Source organism: Giraffa tippelskirchi, chromosome 1 (assembly GCF_054371585.1).
Source record: "Giraffa tippelskirchi isolate mGirTip1 chromosome 1, T2T-mGirTip1v1.2.pri, whole genome shotgun sequence".
Lineage (NCBI taxonomy): Eukaryota > Metazoa > Chordata > Mammalia > Artiodactyla > Giraffidae > Giraffa > Giraffa tippelskirchi.
In genome coordinates this window covers 206,010,474-206,034,004 of record NC_137275.1, presented here as the reverse complement: position 1 = coordinate 206,034,004, position 23,531 = coordinate 206,010,474, and the positions used below count along the sequence as shown (strand labels likewise).

Sequence of the window (23,531 nt, the reverse complement as noted above, 5' to 3'; positions counted from 1 at the left end):
AACTGCACCATCCAAAATGATAGCCACCAGTTACACACACTACTGAGCAGCTGGGATGTTGCTAGTGTAAATGGGAAACTAAACTGTTTATTTTATTTCACTTTAACTAATTTAAATTGCAATAACTGCATGCAGCTGGTTGCTACCACATTCAACAGTACAGAGGCAGAATGTCTTCAGTCCGTTAGACAATGGGTCTGCCAATTTTTTGCATTGTATGTTATAATGATATGATTTTAGGTTGAAAATACAGTGCATTATAAATCCCATTTAAATGCAATCTTCAACAAATTGTACATTTACATATAATATATATCCACCATGTAGAGAAACAAGTTTTGACATTTTACATGCTAATAAATATAGACTGAAAGTGAAAGTCACTCAGTCATGTCCAGCTCTTTGCAACCCCATGGACTATAGCCCACCAGGCTCCTCTGTCCATAGGATTCTCCAGGTAAGAATAGTGGAGTGGGCTGCCGTGCCCTCTCCAGGGTATCTTTCTAGTCCAGGGATTGAACCCTCATCTCTTAGGCCTCCTGCACTGGCACACAGGTTCTTTACCACTAGTGCCACCTACGAAGCCCATAAATGTAGATTAATTATGTAAAAAAAAAGTGTAATTTTTAAAATATGCTATTTTGATACTTGGGAGCCAATAAGATAATTAAATTTAAATTTAACTATGAATTACAGCATAAAATAGATTAAAAACTGTTTTATTATGGATACCTGATATTCTTATCTTAATGTGCAAAAAAACCAATTAGTATTTCAATATTTTGCTTCATTTGTCTGCTTATGCAAACTCTAATAGTGACACCTGTTGTTAAAAACAGCCTTTATTCCCATACATGAAGTTTTCTAATGTTGTCCATTTAAATAATGATTTTTAAATTATTCTTATATCTCCTAATGTGCTACATGAGAATTTTGATCAAGTGGATGCAGCTTACAGATTTGGTCAAGTTCATATTGAAGAAAATTTAAGAATTATTAATATTTTATATTCTTCATTAACTTGATATATAGCAGTTTCTGTGTTCCCTTTGTCATGGTCTTAAATAATTGTCTAGCCTTAATAATAACTTTATTCTTATAACCATGAATAAAAATAACTTACAGCTGACTGATGGCCAAGTCCATCATGGCTGGTGGTTGATATTCAATTCACCGTGTCTGGCTAAGTGACTGAGTCTCAAGCACATTCATTTGATCTTCATGATATGCACTAACTACATACTCAAGAACTATATGTCCACTTTTAAAGGGATATTTTTTAAACAATTACTTTATCTGTTGATCTTTAACATAAATTTAAGCAGGCACAATTATTCCTTTTGATACCATGAACTCCTTGGGACACTTTCTCTAGACCTCAGAATTTCTCAAACCACTTGTTGGGTAAGGCTGTCAAATAATACTGGAAAACTGCTTAACCTTCATGGAATATTCAGACACCCTAAAGAGGTCCCCTGCTCTCTGGACTCAGAGAAAACAACTGCAACTCTGTCCACAACTGGGCATCTGATATGCAGACTTAAATGAGAGGATCAGTGAGGAGAGAAGACGTGAGAAAAGCCAGATAAGAGTCAAGATAAGAACATGGAGGCCCCCAAAATACAACAATATGAAAGAGAAAGTCTGGCACCTTGCAACAGACATAGCAGCAGGTCCTAGAGATTAGACGGGGCGATGGAAGAAGAAAGGGCGGAAGAGTGGACTTACTCACTCATGACCTCACTGCCATTAGTTTCTCCAGCCTTCTCCCAATCCCAAAGAGCCCAAAACTCCTAGAAAGGAAAAGAGCGTGGTAGAAAAAAAAGTTACATACTGGGGAATCTAAACAATTCTGGTACTTTCAGTTTGAAATCATCTCGTATTTACATCATGAAAATTGGCCTTGGCTACAAATCAGGACTTTGCATGACCTTAAGCCAAAAATTCAGATAAATTTCTGATCAAATTATCCTAATGTGGTTGTGTCATCTGTTTCCTTTTGGAAATCTAAAGGAGACACAGTCCCATGAATATACAAGAATCTACATTTCCGTGCATTTCTTCAGCCTCTCACAACACTCAAGAGGTGCTGTTGTCACTTTGAGATGTAGCACTACACCTCCAGCTATAGCATCCTTTCTTTGTTTCCATTCTTAGGGGGACTGCATCGGGTCTTTTGTCATTAAATATTTTTACTGTATTCATACCAATACCAAACTCTTTTGGAAAACTGGAAAAGGCTATAAACCAGGACTTTACATGAGTCCTTAAGCCGTAAATTCAGATAAATTTCAGATCAAATTTACCTAACTTTGTTGTTAAAAAATTTTTTTTTGAATTTAGGAATTTTAGGGATCAGTGAACTAAAATGGACTGAATGGGTGAATTTAACTCAGATGACCATTATATCTACTACTGTGGGCAGGAATCCCTTAGAAGAAATGGAGTAGCCATCATAGTCAACAAAAGAGTCTGAAATGCAGTACTTGAATGCAATCTCAAAAATGACAGAATGATCTCTGTATCCGAGGCAAACCATTCAATATCAAAGTAATCCAAATCTATGCCCTGACCAGTAATGTGAAGAAGTTGAATTTGAATGTTTCTATAAAGACCTACAAGACCTTCTAGAACTAACACCCAAAAAAGATGTCCTTTTCATTATAAGGACTGGAATGCAAAAGTAGGAAGTCAAGAATACCTGGAGTAACAGGCAAATTTGGCCTTGGAGTACAGAATGAAGCAGGGCAAAGGCTAATAGAGTTTTGCCAAGAGAACCCACTGGTCATAGCAAACACCCTCTTCCAACAACACCAGAGAAGACTCTACACATGGACATCACCAGATGGTCAACACCAAAATCAGATTGATTATATTCTTTGCAGCCAAAGGTGGAGAAGCTCTATACAGTCAGCAAAAACAAGAGCTGACTGTGGCTCAGATCATGAACTCCTTATTGCCAAATTCAGACTGATATTGAAGAAAGTAGGGAAAACCACTAGACCATTCAGGTATGACCTAAATCAAATTCCTTACAATTATACAGTGGAAGTGAGAAATAGATTCAAGGGGTTAGATATGAGAGACAGAGTGCCTGAAGAATTATGGACAGAGGTTCATGTCATTGTATAGAAAGCAGTGATCAAAACCATCCCCAAGAAAAAGAAATACAAAAAGGCAAAATGGTTGCCTGAGGAGGCCTTAAAAAGAGCTGTGAAAAGAAGAGAAGCAAAAGGGAAAGGAGAAAAGGAAAGATACACCCATTTGAATGCAGAGTTCCAAAGAATAGCAAGGAGAGATAAGAAAGCCTTCCTCAGGGATCAATGCAAAGAAATAGAGGAGAACAATAGATGGGAAAGACTAGAGATCTCTTTAAGGAAATTAGAGATACTAAGGGAACATTTCATGCAAAGATGGGCACAATAAAGGACAGAAACGGTATGGACCTAACAGAAGCAGAAGACATTAAGAAGAGGTGGCAAGAATACACAGAAGAACTATCCAAAAAAGATCTTCATGACCCAGATAACCACGATGGTGTGATCAATCACCTAGAATCAGACATCCTGGAATGTGAAGTCAAGTGGGCCTTAGGAAGCATCACTATAAGCAAAGCTAGTGAAAGTGATGGAATTCCAGTTGAGCTATTTCAAATCCTAAAAGATGATGCTGTGAAAGTGCTGCACTAATATGCCAGCAAATTTGGAAAACTCAGTAGTGACCACAAGACTGGAAAAGGTCAGTTTTCATTCCAATCCCAAAGACAGGCAATGCCAAAGAATGCTCAAACTACCCCACAATTGCACTCATCTCACACGCTAGCAAAGTAATGCTCAAAATTCTCCAAGCCAGGCTTCAACAGTACATGAACCATGAACTTCCAGATGTTCAAGCTGGATTTAGAAAAGGCAGAGGAACCAGAGATCACATTGCCAACATCTGCTGGATTATTGAAAAAGCAAGAGAGTTCAAAAAAAATGTCTACTTTTGCCACATTTACTATGCCAAAGCCTTTGACTGTGTGGATCACAACAAACTGTGGAAAATTCTGAAAGAGATGGGAATACCAGACTATCTGACCTGCCTCCTGAGAAATCTGTATGCTGGTCAAGAAGCAACAGTTAGAACTGGACATGGAACAACAGACTGGTTCCAAATCAGGAAAGAAGTACGTCAAGGCTGTATATTGTCACCCTGCTTATTTAACTTATATGCAGAGTACATCATGAGAAATGCCAAACTGGATGAAGCACAAGCTAGAATCAAGATTGTCAGGAGAAATATCAATAACCTCAGATACGCAGATGATACCACACTTATGGCAGAAAATGAAGAAGAACTAAAGAGCCTCTTGATGAAAGTGAAAGAGGAGAGTGAAAAAGTTGACTTAAAACTCAACATTCAGAAAACTAAGATCATGGCATCTGGTCCCACCACTTCATGGCAAATAGATGGGGAAACAGTGGAAACAGTGGCAGACTTTATTTTGGGGGGTTCCAAAATCACTGCAGATGGTGACTGCAGCCATGAAATTAAAAGACGCTTGCTCCTTGGAAGAAAAGTTATGACCAACCTATACAGCATATTAAAAAGCAGAGACATTACTTTGCCAACAAAGGTCCATGTAATCAAAGCAATGGTTTTTCCAGTAGTCATGTATGGATGTGAGAGTTGGACTATAAAGAAAGCTGAGCACCAAAGAATTGATGCTTTTGAACTGCGGTGTTGGAGAAGACTCTTGAGAGTTCCTTGGACAGCAAGGAGATCAAACCAGTCCATCCTGAAGGAAATCAGTCCTGAATATTCATTGGAAGGACTGATGCTGAAGCTGAAGTTCCAATAATTTAGCCACCTGATGCGAAAAACTGACTCACTGGAAAAGACCCTGATGCTGGGAATGATTGAAGATGGGAGGAGAAGGGAATGACAGAGGATGAGATGGTTGGATGGCATCACTGACTCCGTGGACATGAGTTTGAGTAAGCTCCAGGAGTTGGTGTTGGACAGGGAAGCCTGGAGTACTGCATTCCTTGGGATCGCAAAGACTCAGATGCGACTAAGCAACTGAACTAAACTGAACTGAAACTCTTTTGATTACTATAGCACTGTAATCTATAGCTGGAAATCAGGATATGTGATGTCTCCAGCTTTGTTTTTCTTGCTCAAGACTTCTTTAGCTAGTCAGGGTTTTTTGTGGTTCTATATGAATTTAAGGATTATTTTTTCTCTTTCTGTGGAAAATGCCACTGAATTTTAATATGAATTGCACTGAATCTGTACATCACTTTGGGTACAATGAACATTTTAACAATATTAATTCTTCCCATCCATGAATACAGATTATCTCTCCATTTTTCGCATCTTCTTCAATTTCTTTCATCAATATTTTATTGTCTTCAGAGAGTAGAAATAGTGATTACCAGAGCCTGGGCATGAGGGAAGGAGGAAATGCTGATCAAAGATACAAACTTTCAGTTTGAGATAAATAAGTTTTGGAAACCTAAAACTTATGTTCATCATGGTCACTATAATTAATAATAATTGTACACTTGAAATTTGCTAAGAAAAATAGATCTCAAGTGTTCTCTTCACAACAACAAAAAAGTGGGGGGTAATATGTTAGGTGATGGATATGTTAATTAGTTTGACTGTGATCATAATTTCACACTGTATATGCATATTAAAATATGCATATCAGTTTTATTTCTTAGTTATACCTAATAAAGCTTGGGTTAAATAAATAATACACACGTACACACATGGATTAAAAAAATGAGAAAGCTAAAATCGGCTCCCAGACTCCCTTAGAGCTATATTTCTGTATATAAATTTGTTTCTGACAATAAGGAACATGTGTTTGAGGTTTGGAAAGCAGGAGTAAAGCAGAATCCATTTCCCTATGCCTTACTTGGATGTTTCAGCTGGAAAGCACAGTCATGGGAATATGAGTTTTCTCTGGAACAGTGTCCATGCTCCAGTTACCTTGTTGATGAGACACAGTGGAGGTGGCTGAAGCAGCAGCAGTGATGTTATGCTTTGCTTAGCTGACCCATGGTCAAAGCTATGATGTCCGTGTTCTAACTGCCTGTGTTCCCAAAGATATTTTCAGTAATCAATGGCAGCAGTTGATCAATTCTGCCACAGCCCCAGTAATGATATCAGAGGTAGCTGTTCTCTGGGTGGGCCAGTTCTTTTTTTTTCTTTTTTGATGGTCATTCCTAAACATTCAGCCTAGAATCTTCTCTATCAATGCTTGCAACAATTTTTAAAGCAATAATTCCATGTATTAAACCTATTACTGCTCAAAATACTTAATGTAGAAACCTTTATTGAAAGTTGGCTGATAGAAGATCCAGGTATTGCCAGAAACCTAGGTATCAAAGAAGCGAGCTATCAGCCATGCATTTGTCCTCCTCATGGGAACTAAAAGGGAGAAATTTCTTGCAATAGGGAAAATGAGTCATGAACGAATCCATAAAGGTGTCCATGAGTGTAAGAGTCAACTTTATGCCTATATTATGTGATGCTATGCTAGATCAATGGGACAGTGCTAGTCAATTAATAAGAACTTTATTGCTTCTCTGATCTCATGTCCCTCCTTGTGGTCCAATCCGCAGTGTTCAGAAACTAAAGTAAGAAAAATGTGAGTACATGTGCTAAGTGGGGAATGAAAGAAACTCAGCACATGTTCCTCTTCTCCAACTACAGATTTTCTGCTTTAAAAAGACCAAATTGGAGAGGAAGAAAAGTCTCACCTTTAAATCAAGGTTGAAGTATGTCGTTTTAATATTTCAAGATTGAAGTATGAGGTTTTTAGTACAATAGCAGACCAGATATTTTAATTATTTTTTTTTTTTTTTGATATTTTAATTATTGAAGTGTGTTTTATGTATTAAACTGACCTGAGGGCTATGTTATTACCGAAGGGTAACAAGAAAAGCAATGGGTCCTACTAGGGTATTCATTCAGTGAGAATTCTCTTTATAAGAGGCACTAGGACTCTAAAATACAACTTTATTATTATATACCATGCATTGTGCTTATTTATTATCAGTTACTCTGTTGTTACATTCCACTGGTAACTTCAGTTACACTGGCAAGAGCTAACAAGAATGCCCTGCCAAGGTCTGATTTCTTTTCCCATAATCTCCACTTATTCCTACCTTCCCTTGTTCTCCAAAATATATGTTGAGAAATTCCCCAATCCTATAATTACTGCTTGTAATAGTCATAATATTTAGTGACTTTTTAATATCAGCTCATCACTTTTATTAATCTTTTTTTACCCATTTAACAAAGTATCATTGAGTACCAGTAATGCGGTTCTTATGAGAAATTCCACATGATCTTGGGACTTAGGAGAAACATGTTGCTGGATACTAGATAAAATGATAGTAGGACTTTCTTGGTGGTCCAGTGGTTAACAATCCACTTGCCAATGCAGGGTACATGAGTTCCACCCCTGGTCCAGGAAGATCCCACGTGCCGCAGGGCAACTAAGCCCGCAAGCCACAGCTACTGCCTAGAGCCTGTGCTCTGGAACAAGAGAAACCACAGCAATGAGAAACCTGCATGGTGCAATAAAGAGTAGCCCCCGTCGCTGCAATGAAAACCCAGTGCAAAAATACATAAATAATAAAAAACAATTATATATTGTATCTGTTACCAAGACCAACTGTCAGATTCAACTGTAAAACTGGGAGCAATACCTCGTCTCGTAAGAGTACTGTGTGGATTAAGTTGAGCAATACTTAGGAAGATGGACAAGATCAAGGTACAGAGGAGTCATGTAAAGGTTGACTCTAAATCTGATTTCAGGTTCACTCAGTGCCAGTCTATTTCCATATCCTGAACGACAAAAGTCAAAGATTCTTAGGCTCCAGTAGCATAAAGCACAATCTCACCACTGAGTTTCAAAATTCATTTGGATTAACTAAAATTTATTGGGCGAACAGAAAGAATGGAGACTAGAAAGGAAACACTTTTTCCAGGAAAGTTAAAGCATATTGCTAATCAATAATAATCATGTTCCATGAAAGAAATTTATTTTTGACTGAAAATGAGTAAGTTACAGCTAATGGCAAGATCTACCACTGTATTAATATAGCTCCAGTGAAATGCCATTACCTTTCTCTGCCTCACTTCCTCTATCTTTAAAATGGTGGTTATGGTTATAGTTGATGACTTTTATGACTGTCAAATTAAAAGTTATGTTCACAGTAGGGATTTGTGGGTTTTAATAACATCTTCCCCTCCATGCAGAACTGCCAGCAGCAGGAAGTCCCTGGAACCTGGACACTGATATAAATGTGTACTCCTATAATCAAGGTTACATATATGAGTTTGTAAAATAACATTAACAATGTCCCTTGTCTGCCATATAGCCCCCAAATGTTCTCCTTCCACAACTGGTAAAAGGAAAATCAGTCTTACAACTTTGTGAACAACCTTCAAAACTAATTTCAAAGGGAGCAGGAAGGCTTGCAAAGATAATAATGATCATCTAAGGAGTACTTTAGAAAATCAGACCTATGGTTTCACAGTCCTGAGTATCAAGAAAAGTCCCCAGTATGACCAGATCATTTGCTTAAGGAGCTCTCACCTGGGTGGAGCAGAATGTGCCTAGAGCCCCCAGGAAAGTTGTTTTCCTTAATGCCAGATTTCAAAGTGAGAAATACAACTAAGGAAAGTGACCTCCAGTCCAGTAAGCACACACCGTGTAATTTTTCCTCCTAATTTTGCTTTTGTTTGGGGCTTCCCTCATGCGTTATTCATTTAATTGATCCTATGCCTGGAAAAGCAGAAATTCATTCGAATTCAGGGTGCACTGTCAAGAGGCTGCAGTCTCAGAACTGAATATACATAACTGCTATTCCCAGATGACTTATACAGTGATGTTTAGAAATGCTGGCATACTGGAGAAGGTGACTAGGAGTCAGATTTTTATGAATTCTCAATGGGCATCCTGGAAAGGCTGTGGAAAGGGTATTGTAAGTGATGGTTCATGCCCAAGACACTGGAACACAAACTCCCAGTGAGAAGCACAAGTGGATGTTGCTGGTGCTCTACCCAGACCCTCCCAGACCCCTCAGCTCTCTCTGTGTACCCCTCTCCCAGCTCTGGTGTGCTTTGGCTTCCAGCAGTCCAGACTTGCAATCTTAATTTGCAGAACTTCTCTGGGACTGCTAGATCCACTTTGCCCAAGCACACAGAAATCCAGAAGTGCCTAGTTTACATCTCCAAAGAGGATGACTAAGGATACAGAAGTATGAAACTCAGCCCTCTTGCTTTGGGGAAAAGCACCGAAGCATAATTTACATTCCAAAGTTTTCCTGGGGGATCAAGCTGATGCTACCTTCTGTGGGATTCCGCAAAATTGCACACATGGATGCTTCTGTCTTCATCCCAGTTCTACTCTCTCCAGTGCCTTACTAAGTCTCCTGGGAGTACTTCCTTAACCAATCACTTATACACAAATCCTCTTCTCAGGGTCTTATTGACAGAGATCAAAATAGAATAAATCCAGTCTCTTAGGAAATGCTATGGATAAAAAAGAAGCAAACCTAAAATAAAAAAGAATGTAAGTATACACCATTCATAGCAGCATTATTTACAATAGCTGAAACAAGGAAGTAACCCACTCGTCTACTGATGGATAATTAGATAAACAAAATATGGTATATACATACAATGGAATATCATTTGGCTTTAAAAAGAAATTCTGACACATGCTACAACATGGATAAACTTCAAAGACGTTATGCTAAGTGAAATAAGCCAGTTATAATAAGACAGACACTATTTGATTTCATTTATATATTTTTTATAGTAGTGAAATACATAGAGACAGAAAGAATGGTAGTTGTTAGAGGCTGGTGGGTAGGGGAATAGGGAGTTACTGTGTAACAGGTACTGTATTTCAGTTTTGCAAGATGAATTCTAGAGATGGATGGTCACGATAGTTGAATATGAATATATTCAATATTCACACAGAATGGCTCAGATGATCAATTTTAAATTGTGTATTTTTTATCACAATAAAAAAAAACCTGAAAAAACAAGATCCTTACTTGGAAATCATTCATAGGATATGGAATACCAGACTTGGAAAGGACTATTAGAAATAAGATACTGTGGGGGCCTATAGATCATCTTCCTGTGTTGATTCAAGGATATAAGCTTTATATTCCAGACATCCAAGGAGGGTTAAAAAGGCTGAGTGAGTATAATGGCCCTCTTTGGAATCAACAGGCCTTCTACAAGTAGCTGGGTCAGAGCAAGAGAAGGTTATCAAGATTTCCAGGTGGTGAAATGGAGATCAGACTCCAGAAACTATTGTAGGAAAGAGAGTGGAGTGCAAGAGAGTGGTCATATCCCAGGTCACGTCTGAGTCCTTGGGATGGCTGCCAAGTGTGAGTTCTTGGCTTTCCATAGGAAAGAATTCAAGAGCAAGTCATAGTAAAGTGAAAGAAAGTTTACTCATGGAGGAAACACATTCCATAGACAGAGTGTGGGCCACCTCAGAAGGCAAGAGAGGCAACAGGGTATGGTGACTGTCAGTTTTGATGTGTGCTGGGTAATTACATAGGCTAATGAGTGGGAAGAGTACTCCAGGGATTTGGGGAAGATGTGGGGATTTCCAAGAATTGGGCCACTGCTCACTTTTTGACCTTTATGGTCCTGGCACCTGTGGGTGTGTCGTTTAGCATTCTGATGTGTTACACTGAGCATACACGGAGGCTCAAGGTCTATGTGGAAGTCAACTTGTCTGACATCTTGGACCTTTGGTTCTGATCAGTTTATGTTGTGTCTCTATGGGCTATGTCATTCTGTTAAAGGTTGTGCCCTGTTTCCTTCCTGTCTCAAAACTACAAAGACTTTAATAACAGCCAGTGGGAATTTATGAGCCACCCAGGGATAGGCTCCTAGGAATTCATCAGGAATCTTTGTGGACTGAGTCTGACAGTTGTTACATCTTCGAGGGAAAATGACATGCAGACAAATTTGCCTCCATCACTAAAGTCAAAATACAATGTACCTCATAAGGAATATACAAACTGAATACTATGAAAATGCAAAGAAAAAGAAATTGCTTCCAGATGAGGAGATCTGCAGCAAAAACATGTGAAGAAAAGCATAGGAATGGTGTATTACAGGACATAATCACCTAGAGATTTAGGATGACGACAATACTAGTTATAAATACCACAGCATATTGATTAAAGCATTTATTGAATTCAGCTAATTCTGAGACTCACTCAAGTGTTACTCACATTTAAATGTCACATGCAGACACTCAGGCATTCCAAATGTTCCCAAGATGTACAAAGTCATTTGTTACACATGCTCACAGGTCACACACAAATACAGAAGTTTCTTTTCACTGCCTGCTTAGTCAGACTGCTGACAAGAGAACCTCAAGAGCACAGCCAGACACATTCTCTCATGGAAAGGTCCTTCCTCATAAGATTCTTTCTAAAGTATTTTGATCTCAAAGGAATGGACCACTCCAACTTTGGTCTTTCACTTTTCCCCTCATAAAGGACAGGCTAATCTGTTAGATGGACCTCCAGAAACTCACAAGATGATGAAAGCTTCTCCACAAAGAGTAGGTTTTGCTGGCCTTTGTAGTACTAATCACGGCAATTGTGGTCACTCTCGATCACAGGCAAATTCAACATTAACAAATTCCTAAGGTTTTTACTGAACATAATTTCTAACAGAAATTTCTATTTTATAATTTGAAAATAAAAGCTGCAGAGGGGAAAACTTTACATTCACAGTCTTTGCAACCAAGCTTAAACCTCTCTACTGTTTCTTGTCAGTGAGTGGCACCACAGTCTACCCAAGGGCCCCAGCAACTAACCAGCTGGATGTTGCTCTTTCCTATCTCTGTTCACCCACATGCAACAACCTGCCATATCCTGCTACACCTGCCTTATTTATACTTCTCAGTTCTCCGCTTGGGACTCAACTCGATTTTTCTCTAAGTTCCTATATTGAATCCCACAGCATTCTATGTGAGTACACTTCCAAAATGTATCCTAAATCTATCACTTCTCTCCATCTCCACTGCTAATACTATGGTCCAACCCAAGCCTTTCTTCTGGATGACTACAGGCTGACTCCTGACTCTTCTGACTTAGTCCTCCTTTACTTCTGTCCACTTAAAATTCAATCTCCTTGTAATAGCAAGAATGATCATTTAAAATTGGATTCCGTCATTTGCCCATTAAAATGCTTTATTGGCTTCCTATGGTAGTTTAAATCCTGTCACTGCTCTGATTAAAATATTTTAGTGGCTTTCTATAGTATTGAAAATTAAATACTACAATGTCCTATGTGACCTGTCCTCTGCCTACCTTTCTAACTTCATCTCACGTTTCCACTGCTCACTTTGTTTGATCATGCGGGATTCTGGCATTTCCTAGACATCTCTGTACTGGGAACAGACACATTTTGGCTTTTCATGTGGCTAGCTCCTTTTCATCCTTTTAGATCTCAGGCTAAATATCACCTTTTTGAAGAAGTCTTCCCTGTTTCTATTCCTATTCCTATCTCTGTTCCAGTCTTCCTTATTGCTCCTTACCCTTTTATTATTTATGGAAGTATTTCTCCTCAAAAACTTATCACAACTGGCATCTATGTGGTTTACTTATGTTGCCTCCACTAGAAGGTAAGCTCCTGGAGGACAAGTATCATCAAGTGGAAACAGTGGCAGATTTTATTTTCTTGGGCTCCAAAATCACTGTAGACAGTGACTGCAGCCATGAAATTAAAAGACGCTTGCTCCGTGGAAGAAAAGTTGACAAACCTAGACAGCATATTAAAAAGCAGAGATGTCACTTTGCTGACAAAGGTCTGTATAATCAAAGCTATGCTTTTTCCATAGCCATGTATGGATGTGAGAGTTGGGCCACAAAGAAGGCTTAGCACTGAAAAATTTATGCTTTCGAATTGTGGTGTTGGAGAAGACTCTTGAGAGTCCCTTGAACATCAAGGAGATCCAACCAGTCAGTCCTAAAGGAAATCAAGCCTGAATATTCATTGGAAGGACTGATACTGAGGCTGAAGCTCCAATACTTTGGCCACCTGATACAAAGAGCCAACTCATTGGAAAAGACCCTGATGCTGAGAAAGATTGAGGGCAGAAGGAGAAGGGGGCGATAGAGGATGAGATGGTTGGATGGCATCACCGACTCAATGGACATGAGTTTGAGCAAACTCTGGGAGATGATGAAGGACAGGGAAGCCTGGCATGCTGCGGTCCATGGGGTCACAGAGTCAGATACAACTTCACAATTGAACAACAGTTACGTCTTACTCACTGTCACATCCCCAATAGCCAACCATGTCTGATTGCTACTGGGTGCTAAACAAAGATTTCATGAGTGAGTGAATAAATGAAACACAGAGCTGCTACATCTTTTTTTTTTAACTTTTGCTCTTAACAACTTGACCATTTGAGATCATTTAAAATATAATCACTTTATATAAAAAAATCTGACCAAATCTTACTCAGAGCCAAAAAGAAACTTGTATTCTGTGAGGAGAAAAAAAAAAAAAAAAACTGATGCTTTTCTCCCCATGTTGAACAGATCAGTTTAAACAAGGTTAATAAATGACAAAGAATTGCTCAGAGTGGGTAAATGACTATAAGACTATAACAGACCTTTCCAGAGTCATACTATCTGAGGGATGGCAATGCAGATAGTACCACTGTGAAATTTTTCAAATTGTTTTATAGCCAGGCCTTTTCTTCAACTGCCCTTTTTAATATTTGATAGATTCAGGGACATTAAACCCCTGGCAATTATTTTTTGAAACTAGGCATGGTACTTTTTTTAAAAAATTATTTTTCTCCTTATATGAAGAGTTTTATTTTAGAGTCTTAAGAGAATATCCAAGTTGGATGGTACTTTCTGGCCTGATTTCCTCATTATTCAGTTATGCTAACTGGATGTGTTAAATGTGTGAATACTTGAAGAGGATGCAAGCTGACACCCTTGTTTCTAGGAAATGTGTTCCTTATAGTCTGCATAGTTTATCATCTTTTGTCAGTGCTAATGGAGATTAATTATCTGATACTATAGATGCTATTATTTAATAAAATATGACTTATATAAAATACTATTTAGTTATAATTCTAACAATGTAATGCACACTCATTTTAGAAAATTTGAGAAAGACAAAAAATTCTAAAAAAGAAAAAATTAATCATCTGCCAAATTCCACCTAGAAACAACCCCATTACTATATTTTGTTACATAGCTTTCCAATCTTTTTATCTACACAGACATATTTATTCATTTATTCATTCACTCAGTCATTCAACAAACACTTACTGAGCCCCTATCATGTTTCAAAAACAAGTCTAGTTGCCGCTGAACAAGAAAGATGAGATCCATACATTTCATCCAGCTTGCAACACAGAGGACAGCAAATGAGAGCACTAACAAATAGCTGTTTCCCATCGCTGGTAACAGCTATGAAGAACACAAAACAAGTAATGTGACAGAGTGAAGGTCAGAAAGGATGAGACATTGAGGGGTAATTACTTTACAGAAGATTAACAGGGAAGACCTTTCTAAGAAGAGAATATTTGACTAGATCTAAAGAATGAGGAAGCACCAGTCATAGGAGGATGTGCAGGAAGAGCATTCCTTGCAGAGGGACCAACACATGCAAAGGAGTCTGTTTCTAGTAACTTCCACAAGGTAAGTGTGGCTGGGACTAGAGAATTTTTGTGAATGTCTTTTCATTTATATTTTTGACCTAGAGAATTTAAATTTTTATGTTATCAAATCAATCATTTTTTTCTCTGTGTTTTCTCCCATTACAAAGCCTCTTACCTAACTTTCAATCAGAAAAATATTCACCTACATCTTCTTCAAGTGCTAAGGAGGTTAGCTTGGAGAAAAAGAAGGGTTTGATACAGTTTCATTAACACATCCACAGTTAATTACAACATACGATGAGGATTTAAGTAGCACCATTCTCCCCTACATAGTAATCCAAGCCTGAGCTCAACTTTTTGAATAATCCCTTTTTCTCTGCTAATTGTGATGACATCATTACCATATACTTATTTCTTATATTGAAGGCTTATGAAGAAAAGAATGATATGAGTGGAGTGACCTTCCACCTCTTTTAGGACATTTATCCTGGCAACAGTTTGAAAAAAAGAATTAAATGGCCAAGAGCTAGAAAGGTGGAAGACCAGTTAGAAAGCTACAGTAGTCATCCAGACAAGAGACCAAGGTCTTGAATGAGGATCATGACACTAAGAATGGAGAAAGTCGTAGGTAAGAAAAACACTGAAGATATCAAATAAGCAGAAGTCATCAAATGACTGGATGCGTGACTGAGAAAAACAAGGAGAAAGAATCAAAGATGACTCTGAATATAACCCAGAGTGCAATGCCTCTGTATCTTGACTCTTGTTGCTTCTTCATACTCAAATGCCCACTCCTCTTCATTATTCAAAACACAAATTAAACACTGGAGCAAGGCAAAATCAACCAGTCTTGGGGGTGGGAGGAGGGAGGTTTAAGAAGGAGTATATGCATATAGCTGATTACAGCAGAAAATAATACAACACTGCAAAGCAACTATACTCCAATAAATAAATAATTTTTTAATTAAAAAAAAATTTGGAACATCAGAATGAAGGAAGAGCATCAGAAAGGGTAAATATCTGGTTACATATAATAAACTATTTTTCATCTTGTAAGTTATTTAAAATATGTTTGAAGATTAAAAGCAGAATTATAACATCTGGTGAAGTTTTCAATGTATGTAGATATACCATGTAAGATAATGACAACCTAAAATGGGGAGAATAGGACTGGTGTGGTAAGATTTCTCCATCCCTCCTGAAGTAGGAAAATATTGACTCTAAGCAGTTTGTGAAAAGTTAAGAGATATATTGTAATGCATTTGATTATGATGTATGTTGCATCATAATTGCTGTAAACTAAATACAAAAGTACAAAGAAAAAAGTCTTTCTTCATAGCATATTAGAAACAAAAATTAAGAAACCAAATCTACAAATTGAGTTCCACCATGATGTTAAACGTTACTAATCGCATCTATTCCATCTCCCTTCTCCAAAACCTTGCTTATCTAGAATCTAGCTCAATGGACTGAATCATATTTGTTTTGCCTCCAGCTTCTCAAATCTTTACTTCTTTTTCCTTCAGGTCAATCAACATGGTTTCCTTCTCTCCCTCATGCTAGATTAGCCTTACCAACAGGAGGGATTCACTTGACTCTTAGGATTGTGATAAAAGGTAAGATGGTTAGGTAATTCTTGGCTATCAGTCACTCAAGAAACTGGATCAAAGCCTTTCTCTTTCTCTAAGCTAACCTCCTTAGTACCCTAGTGAATGTCTCTCTGTAGAAATTCTTCCAACCCAAACACTAGATGGAACAAGTCTCCTCAGGTATTCTTCCTGGTGGTTTCAGAGGTGAGAGAGGCTATTCACCCTTTCCTCTGTTGAGTCAGTTTTTCTGGATAGTTGAGTTATAAAAGACAAACATAAATATGAAAACAGTATGCTGCTACTCATTGCTACCTGTGGCATTCTAATGCACAAGATTATAAAAGTGTTTATCATGTTTACTGCAAGAATGTTATTAAGGCAGAAGATTGCTGCTTGCCAAGGGACTAGTCAGTGGGTGTGGAGTTTTCATTTTATGAAAAATTCTGGAACTAGACAGTCATGGTGGCTACACAGCAATGTGAATGTACTTAATGCCACTGAACTGTACACTTCCAAATGGTTAAAATGATAAATGTTACATTATCTGCCTTTTGTCATAATTTTTACAATTGTGTTTGCTTATCTTGTTGTTGAGGATATTGTTAACTAGATTTCAAAATGCCCTCTCTATAAAGATCCATGGGAGGAATGTCTCACATTACTATTATGAATTGCTCAGTAGATCACATTTTCCTTTAACAATGGCCAACAGGTAGATTTAAGCCAACTTTCCGGGCCTTCCCTGGCAAGTGCATAGGATTTCACAGTTTGTCTTTTTATACTAAGGTAATTCCAGGCTCCACTGTACTTTCCCATTTTTACTTTTTTCCTTTGCTTCATTTTTCATCCTCATTTTCAATTGATTTTGTCTTGCTACCATATACAGATCACTGTAAGACACCTTAAATCATTTTAAGAACCTAGCAGAATATAAATAACCTAAACATCAAAGAATGAAGAGATAAAGTGTTTACTTATTTTGTCTTTCAAAATGTGGTCTCTTTTCCTGATACAAACTCCAAAATGATCCTTGCACTGAAATCTCCAAGAAATCCTATTACTCATGAGACACATTTTTGTTAAATAATTAGCTTCCTCACAGCGAACATCTTTTTACTGACTTTATTCACACCTGGTATTTTCCATTGTTAACTGAACACCAACCATCAAGCACCATATTACAAATGCGGCGATAATGATGAAATGTCCTTAATTCTGAGTAACAGCCACTGTTGAGAAAACAGATCACACTTTCTGTCAAGTTTTTACTGCTTCCCATGATTACAAGGAAAAAGAAATTTAGCAATACCTTTGTCTAAAGTGCAAAAAAAATATTGGTACATTTCGAGTCAGTGTAGAGAACTGCTTCTCAGATAGTGGTACATTGGTACATTGTAATATTGGTACACTGGAAAAAGGAATCATAGACAATTAGAATGCATATTTTTCTTATTTTGTGGCAAATTGGGGAGAACATAAAGAATTCCTCAAAGGACCAATGCAACCTTGGGGTGGGGAAGGTTGGGTCCTAAACACAGAGACTGGCTACAATGACAGAATATTTTTATATAGAAGTCTCTGTAGTTGGTCTGAAACAAAGATTGAATAAATGGACATTTGGGATAAGTCTTGGAAATCAGATGTGTCATCAGGCTTTATTGTTGACTGATAAAATGGTGGCAATATTAATGAATTTATCTGCTCACTCAACAAATGCAGGGTGCATCTGAAAGTCTCCAATGTTAGTCACTTGAGGTCCACTGTGGACCACAAGAATTTTAGAACGTGGAAAAAGAAGTAACCAGAACCACATATACACACTTTAATCCCTACTTTTACGATATTTAACTGAACTCTTCTGAATTCTCTCTTGAACCAGAGAGAGAGTGATTAGAGGTTAATGTCAGATGTATTACCTGGTATGATCTTATGTTGAAAGAGCATCAGGATTCATAACTGTCAGAAGACAAGTTGTCACCATGGTAGAAGATGTTGATTTTCTGGCACTGACAGGTTCTCATTGGAAGCTCACAACAGCCATATTCAAGCAAATGAGAAAACACTATCTGAGAAGCAATTCTCTACACTCACACAGAGTAAATGGCAAGACCAGCATTCAAAACAGGATATTGTTTGCATCCAGCACCAGTCAACCTAACTGTCACACCCTGAGCTCCCCCAGCAACCATAACAATGTTCTCTCACACTTTTGAGAAGCCAAAGGAAATGCTGCTGTTGCAAAGATTTAAAAGTTCAAAATATAGTGGTTTCTCCTAGGTCATCCGGATTGTGAGGGCAGAAAGCAAAAATAAAACCTGGGTATCCTAACAGTCCAGAACTTTGCACCATAGCTAATGTATAAGTGTGCACATGCACGTGCACACACACACACACACACACACACACAAACCCACCCCCCACCCACACCCACATATAGTAACAGGAACTCAATCTTACAACTGCAGGCTGCTGATGCTGCTGATGCCAGGCAAAAAATGCATCACCTTACACTGAAGAAGCTGTGAAAGCAGAAAAATCAATCTACCGTTTTAATAAAAAATGTGAGAACCTGAGAAGATGAGCTATGGTGTAATCACTTTGGGAGGATCTCGATGTTTTGTGATTAATCATTTCTTACCTACACAGTCAGCAGAACTTTATTTAAGTCTATTCAGTGTTTTGTCTGGTCCACTGTAGAGGCATTGCAATCAAGTGAGATGAGATTACAAAACCATCATTGTACCCTAAGGACTGGGAACTGTGCTCATAATAGCAGTCTTCAAAAGGAAAAGATGAAACCTGAGGAAAGACAATCATTTTTCCCAAGACTGGAATATTGAAATTTCCTGGCATGACACTTATATTCTAGTAATTACAAATTTTGGATTTAAGATCTTAAACTGCATCTATAATCAATCTTCAATCAGTACCTTTCTGTTTTAAGAAAGAATTTGAATAAGATTAGATTAATACTTTATAACTGGGGTCTTAGGTTTTCTTAGAGATCTATTTCTTTTTCCTCCTCTCTGTATTCTGCTCTCAACCTATTAATAATTTGGGGATGTCAGTGACTGCCTCAGAGGCCTTCAGACTACTCCTTCCAGGTGTCTGATGCATAAAATCATTCTACTGGTTATTGAGGTACCTAGTGAGAACGGGAGCATTTTCCATCACGCCTCTTAAATTGAAGACTCTTGAGAGTCCCTTGGACTGCAAAGAGATCAAGCCTGTCAATCCTAAAGGAAATCAGTCCTGAATATTCATTGGAAGGACTGATGCTAAAGCTGAAGCTCCAATACTTGGGCCACCTGATACAAAGAGCTGACTCATTGGAAAAGACTCTGATGCTGGGAAAGATTGAAGGCAAAATTTAAAAGTTCAAAGAACAATGGTTTTCACTAAATTATCTGGATTGTGAGTGTAGAAAACAAAAATAAAATCTGGGTGTTTTCAATACAGTATACTAACACATATACATGGTATTTAGTCAATTGGTAAAGATAACCTTGTATGTGAGACATCAAAAGAGACACAGATAAATAGAACAGTATTACGGACTCTATGGGAGAGGGCGAGGGCGGGAGGATATGGGAGAATGGCGTTGAAGCATGTAAATTATTATATGTGAAACGAATCGCCAGTCCAGGTTCGACGCATGATACAGGGTGCTTGGGGCCAGTGCACCGGGATGACCCGGAGGGATGGGATGGGGAGGGAAGTGGAAGAGGGATTCTGGAAGGGGAAAACATGTACACTCATGGTGGATTCATGTCAATGTATGGCAAAACAAATACAATATTGTAAAGTTAAAAAATAGAAAATAAACTAATTTAAAAAATAAAATGAAATAAAATCTGGGTGTTCTAACAGTCCAGAACTTTTGCACTATAGCTCATGTATAAGTGTGCACATACACACAAACCCACCCCCCACACCCACACATAGTAAGACTTATAGGAGAAGTGGGTGTCAGAGGATGAGTTGGTTAGATAGCATCACTGACTCAATGGACACGAATCTGAGCAAACTCCAGGAGATAGTGAAGGACAGGGGAGCCTGGCATACTGCAGTCCATGGTATCACAAAGAGTTGGTCACGATTTAGTGACTAAACAACAAATAGACCCACTTGAGCCCGCTGAATACCCAAGACACCATGGATCTTCCTATACACTGGAAGAAACTAGTCCAAAACAGCAACAATGCCTCCCAGGATCCATGTCCACTGATCTGACAGCAGCATACTCCATAGGTCCAAGCATACTCCCCCCCTAGGAATGGATGTAAGCTGTAGTGCATCCAGGGTTAATGATCCTTGTTGAACCAAGTTCAATTGCCATTAGGTTCCAACTTTAGGAGTGTCAAGTATCAGCATCAACCCAGAGAACACAAATAGGACCCCTTTTCCAAATACCATATTTCCTTCTATGACAGAGTCACATGAAGCAGGAGGTTCCTTCATATCACTTCAATTTTCTATTGCTTAGTGAAGCAAAAACCCAGAACATAAACACAAAAGGTACATTTGGTGAGGAGTAGAATATTTTACCTTTTTTACTTTCATTCCAATCCTAGACATTTTTACCTTTTTATGACTCCATCCCCTTATACTCCATCCTAAGGTTGAAATAATCATAACACATTCATACAGGTCTGTACCCTGATAGTTCAGTGGCCCTGGCCCCAGCTTTACCAGCCCCCACACAGTTGCTTGCTGTTATTCTATCCTGAGTTTAGTCTTCCTTTATCTTGGTGCCACGCTCTCTCCATCTTCTAAAAAGACTCTCTCATTTGTTCCCTAGCTTCTTTTCCACTGCAGCACCAGAAATACTCCCCAAGTAAACACACCCTGGGCAATGACATCCCAAGAAAAGATCTCATTACCCACACTTCAGGTCCTCTAACAGGGTCCAGCCTTGGCCCACTGAGCACACAAACTAAGACCTCACTGGCTCTACAACCCCTCTGGTTTCGTTGTCCACTCTGGTTTCACTGTCAGATCCACAGACCAGTCTAGTTTCTGAACCAACAGTATCTTCAGGATAACTGTTAAATGTTTCTGACCTCAAAAGCTTGTATAGTAGGAGATGAATATGTCTCCCTGTCAATCTCCTCTAAGTCTGTTGGGCAGTTTTCAAGTTTATAATCTTGCAGATCAATGCTATTTACCGCAGTCCTATTGTTTGAGGTACAAAAGAATCTCTTTGGGTAAAGAATGAAAGAGATTATGGTAAAGAATGAAAGAGATTATTCTCTCAAAAACTATCATTCTTTCTATAGCTTTTTCCTCTTTCCACCTTTCAAAGTATTAATTTACCATATTTAGTATATGGGGGTAAAATTTTGACTTTATTTGACTTTAGAACAGATGACTAGGGCTCAGAAAGAATATTTTCACAGCATAAATTATATTTTCTAATTCCTTCCATCAGTGCCTTTCAAGACATGAATCACATATGCTAGACCAAATGATGTTTCTACACAAGATAGTTATCAATTTTTTATGAAAGACTGGTAACAGCATATTCCATTATTAGAGAAATGCAAATCAAAATGGCAATGTGGTATCACCTCACACTGATAAAATGGCCATCATCAAAAATCTAGTAAGAGCATATTCATTCAGATCCCATTAATTTGATATTTCTCATGAAGCAGGACCGTGATTTAGCTCTATTCTGTGGCAATCTTAAACAGATTAAGACAAAGTGACAAGAGGACTACATAGGATATCAATCTTCAATCTTTTCTAACTACATTTTTGTGAAGAACTCTAGAAGCATCAATATAACACACATCACAAAAATCTTCCTTCATCAAATCATTGTTGATATTTTATTTGTGCCAAACAGGTACCCTCAAGGAATTTACAACTTGGTAATGACAAACTAAAACTTTTCCTACTTAAAAATTGTTCTTGTGATTGGATTTTAAAACTGTCTAGTAGGGGGACTGCCCTAGTGGTCCAGTGGTTGGGACTTCCTCTTCCAAAGCAGAGGGTGTGGATTCAATCCTTGGTTAGGGAGCAGAGATCCCACATGCCTCCTGGCCAAAAATCCAAAACACAAAACAGAAGCAATATTGTAACAAATTCAAAAAAGACTTTAAAAATGGTCCACATCAAAAAAAAATATTTAATAAAATAATCTAATAGGCATACAAAAGAAAGTCACATACACATAAATGAAGCATGAAAATAACTATTTCACGGCTTCACCACCTACCCTGAAAACGAGAACATTCCTAACATTTCTGTATTAAGCCACAAGCCCCTTTCTAATCCCTTGGCTGCCTCTTCCTACTCTCCCACCAGAACTAGGCACTACCTTGTAATTTCTATTCACCATTCCTTTTCTTTTCTTGGGCTTCCCTGGTAGCTCAGTTTGTAAAGAATCTGCCTGCAATGCAGGAGACCCTTGTCAGATTCCTGGGTCTGGAAGATTCACTGGAGAAGGGATAAGCTACCCACACCAGTATTCCGGCCTGGAGAATTTCATGGACTGCAAAGTTCATGGGGTTGCAAAGAGTTGGCCGCAACTGAGCTACTTTCACTTTCACTTTCTTTTTTATAATATTACTCCATATGTATGTATTCTTAAATAGAAAACTGTTTTGCTTGTCTATAAACTTTTTAAAATGGTATTTAGCTTTTAAAAATTGGTGTGGGTTCTTTTGTGACTTGCTTTTTTTCACTCAATACTATGTTTCTGAAATTCACATATACTATAGCAGTGTAGCTGTAACTCCTTCATCTTCACTACATAGAATATTCCATTGTACTTAGCTATTTGTCATGGTGGTGGATATTTAAGGTATTTTCAATAATTTTTTTTAAATCACAAATACACAGGTATGAACATCCTTGCATGTGTATGGTGTTTATATGCAAGAGGTTCTCTAGGATCAACCTAGAAAAGGAAAAGCCAGGTGTTGGGGTGGATTCAAGTTTACAAGACAGCGCTAAAAATCATTTTGAAAATGTCTGTACCAATATTTACTTCCCTCAGAAAGGTATAATTTTCCATTGATTCATAACCACTCCAGCAGTTAATATTGGCAAATCTGTCTGTTTAATTTTGTCTATTTGTTGTTATTCAGTTGTCAAGTTGTGTCTGACTCTTTACAACTCCATGGACTGCAGCACAGCAGGCTCCCCTGTCCCTCACCATCTCCTGGAGTTTGCCCAAGTTCATGTCCATTGCGTCATAATGCCATCCAACCATCTCATCCTCTGTCGCCCCTTTCTCCTTCTGTCTTCAATCTTTC

General features: G+C 38.1%; 1 protein-coding gene across 6 annotated transcripts in view; it reads right to left on the bottom strand.

Moving 5' to 3' along the window:
• PLPPR1 (phospholipid phosphatase related 1) overlaps positions 1 to 23,531 on the bottom strand; it is a 646,134-nt gene that overhangs the window by 414,032 nt on the left and 208,571 nt on the right. The window lies entirely within an intron of this gene.